Raw genomic sequence first — 3986 nt, 5'->3', positions numbered from 1 at the left:
TACTGTCTTTTACACATGGAAGATATATTAACCATGGATCTAATCACCTCCAGACAACAGGAAGCCCCTTCCAGACCCTGCAGCTAAACCCTACTGCCAGAAGTCACATTCCAGACACGAGTGTCAGCAATAGGGGTGATCTAGTACGAAGGAAGCCACAGGAATTCGATGGGAAGGCACCGTGGGAAGCATATAGAGCACAATTTGAGCTCCTGGCAGAAATGAATGAATGGACAGAGGAGCAGAAAGCAGTGCACCTGGCAACGAGCCTGAAGGGACGACTACTGGAAACACTTGGACAGTTGTCAGCAGACGACAGGCACAACTATAATTATGACCTCATTAACAGCTGAAATCTCAATCTTTCTGTAAAGCTTCTCATTAATTTCATCATTTGGGGGTCTCTTACAAATTCTCACTAAAAGTATTTACCCTTTATATCTTCTAATAGTGACCCAAATGGATTAAATCTCCTTGCTATTATCTTTGACATCCTCAATTTTAGCAGGATGTAACTCATATTTTACCAGCTCCACATAACCTACAAACAGCAAGAGAAAAATAAAAATTTGACACCACTCTGTACTTTTCAGTCTTGATAATCTTTTATTTAAGCCAAAAATGGTGACACCCAATTTTACCCATAAAACCCTGAATAATTTACATACTTTTAAATCAAAAAAGCTCTTCTAATTTACAACTTCCAATACCATTCACTCCTGCAAGAACTACAAAATGCTCATTGGTACAAATCTTTTTTTTTTCATTCACTTTTTTCTTTTGTCCTTTCATTTTTTCAATTTACCTAAGAAATGTAATTGTGGCTGCTTTGTTTATGTGTACAATAAAGTTATTACCAATGCAAGAATATACAATAGTACACCAAATCCTTGGAGAAATATTATCTGGCTCAGAAGCCTTATCCTTCTTTAAACTTTCCATTTTTTTCTTAACAAGCTCAGAATTAATGCAATTATATTGTGTTCATCTATCAACTGTTCATCCCTCAAGGGTCCTACCTGTATCATAACATTTTGCTTATCCTAAATGTATTTACAGAAATCCTGTTAATTATTACATTTTCAGCCTGGGCATGAATTTTATATTAAATATTTTCAATAAAAGTTAAAATTAAGTTGAACATACAATAGGAATACCATGATATTAATAATTAAATCACAATAAACTTTTGGTATACTTAACAATTTACACTAGAGTGCATGCCTTGTTTTTAAGAAGAAATGACTGCTAGGCTAAGCCAGTGAGAGGGTACTGTCTATATTATGTTCAGTCAGTATTATCCTTGTCACAAAACAGGGTCAAGACATCCCAGCCTTTTAGAATAATGGGATTACCCTACCAGATTACCTGTTTAAGAAAAGTCACATTGTATTTTGTTTGTTTTTAGTTAAGCACAGAGTCATACAAAAGGTTATCTGTGCTGTACCCACCATGGATATCAAAACCCTGTTTCTAGTGTTATTAGTTTGTAGATGTACTGCCGTGTCACTGGGGGTCAAAGCCACATTGTAATAATTACAACTTATTTCTTTACAAATACATATTATCCCAACAATGCTACTTTTTTGGACATATTGGTGGGCCAAATATTTTACTATGATAAACATAAAAAAGCCTTCCAGAGGCATTATACTACATATAAGCAAATAAACTGACCTCACTGCAAAAACCCAAACAATCACTTTACTAGTATTTATTAAGCTATATACATGTTCAGTTCAGTAATAATCAACAGCAAAATATCCTGTAGGAGTGAAACTTTTGAGGTTAGATATCTACCAATGTAAGGAGTTTTGGAAAAATTAATAACTGTTGACATGAGTAGTACTTCAAATTGGGTATATTGTTAAGAATTTTGTGAAAACTCTTAAAATCTACCAGATCATAACTCTCAAACACAGAAAATTCTGCATGCTTACACTGTGTTAAGACCTACAAAAACCAATTAAGAATGTTTAATCTTTACTAATATTTAGTCTTAATATGTCTGAGAAACATTCTCATAAGATTAACCCCAAAACTGATTAGAGCACAAGGGGCCATATATGATTCAGAGGATTAACAGGGTTAATGGGGCAACACATACCAATTTGCAAGAGCTTTGGAGAATATAACAAATTTTTTAAGGGAAACATCACTGAAATGTTAAAATAATGTTGTTTCTTTGGATAAAACTCATCTAAGCTCAAGATAAATATTTTCAAATACAGAAAACAACATTACATTTCAGTACTAAATTAAAATCTCTGCACACTGCTTCTTGTGTCATTGTTATTTTGCATAACCAAAAGTTCATTGTGAGATAATTGAGTAATAAGCTATATCTTCAGGTCTTTAATTAGGTAATATAATGAAGGTCTATTCCAAGACTTGTTTAATTATTTTTACTAGGCCTCAGCCAAACAATTTTTAAGTTACATCAAACTATAATTATATGTAATATGTTGTCTTTGTAACTTTAATTCCTCAAATCTAGGGAAGAAGAAGGGTCAAATTATAGGAAAGGAGTGTGTGAGCTACAGCCTCAAATTCAAAATTTATAAAAATAATGACACAAGTACTGGAGTATGCTTTCAAATTCAGTACCCCAACCATTCAGAGACCCAAATCCTGAATATACAACTCATAATATGTGACATATCAATGCCCAACATGCCCCTAGCTGCTTGGAAAAAGAATGCATTGTAGATCTCTAAATCATAAAAAAAAACAAATAACATATTTCACTTGAAGTTAAACTTAAACTTGTCTTAACAGTATAACTTATAACTCAAAAACACAGCTTGTTAAAAAATTTGTGTCTTATTGTTTCCAGGTTTGGAAATTGGATACAAGAGTTGATTTTTTGCAACATAGCGCAGTAGGCCATTATTTGTTCTATTCCAAGTTCTAGTTCTATGTTAACAGTGCTACTACAACAGTACAACTTACATTTTAGTTTTTACTAGTAGCAGCAGCAAAATCACATTTTGCATCTTACCTTGAATTTGAAAAATGGAAAGACAAATCAAATACCACTTATAGTAACACTGAAACTTTGAAAATGAAAGGCAATGCTGATACTGGTCTTAAAAAAAATTCACTATCAGTATCATCCTTTTGTTCAACATCTCTAGCCTGTAATACTAACACTAACAGTGTAACTTTTAATTTTTAAGATGTTTTACACTAAGCCTTGATGAATTCTTACCTATATGTGACCATATAACAAAATGAAGCTACTCCTTAATTTTTTGTTTGTTTATTAATAGTTATATAAGCACAAAACTACACAATAAGATATCTGTGCTATTACCAGCACAAGTATCGTAACCCAGTTTTTAGCGTTATAACTTATAAGTCTGGAGATATCGCGTTGACCCACTGGGGGGCCAGCTTTATTTGATGATAAAATAAACTTATATTGTTAGTATCTCAGATTATTTAGAAGGAAGTAGAAACTATTTCAAATATCTCACATTAAGTGTCATTGAGATTTAAAACGTTAAATGTTTGATATAAACTGCTCTAGAATGTTCTCAATAAAATGGTAGAATGGTTTTTTAATGCCTTTCTATCTCCATACTAATCTTCACCCACATGTAGATACACACAGTCTTACAACGTACAATTTAATGTTTGTTTTGTTTGTTTGTTTCTTGAATTTCGCGCAAAGCTACACTAGGGCTATCTGCGCTAGCCGTCCCTAATTTAGCAGTGTAAGACTAGAGGGAAGGCAGCTAGTCATCACCACCCGCCGCCAACTCTTGGGCTACTCTTTTACCAACGAATAGTGGGATTGACCGTCACATTATAACGCCCCCACGGCTGAAAGGGCGAGCATGTTTGGTGTGATGGGGATTCGAACCCGCGACCCACAGATTGCGAGTCGAGTGCCTTAACCACCTGGCCATGCCGGGCCGGTACGAGAAGAAATAAATGAAATATGGGAGTTCGTAAAATCAACCACCAGGCGGCCGTGGGAT

At 34.3% G+C, this 3986-nt stretch overlaps 1 long non-coding RNA gene across 1 annotated transcript in view; it reads right to left on the bottom strand.

Annotated features, from left to right (window-relative positions):
• Positions 1 to 3366, bottom strand: part of LOC106464427 — a 10236-nt gene extending 6870 nt beyond the window's left edge. Inside the window, exon 1 of the long non-coding RNA XR_001291136.2 lies at positions 3212 to 3366. This is a non-coding gene — a long non-coding RNA (uncharacterized LOC106464427). The remainder of the gene's footprint in view (positions 1 to 3211) is intronic.
• Between the last annotated feature and the right edge of the window lie 620 nt (positions 3367 to 3986).

This window comes from Limulus polyphemus, unplaced genomic scaffold, assembly GCF_000517525.1.
Source record: "Limulus polyphemus unplaced genomic scaffold, Limulus_polyphemus-2.1.2 Scaffold1649, whole genome shotgun sequence".
NCBI lineage: Eukaryota > Metazoa > Arthropoda > Merostomata > Xiphosura > Limulidae > Limulus > Limulus polyphemus.
Note: the sequence above shows the minus strand (reverse complement) of the source record. Positions and strands in the feature narration are given on the sequence as shown.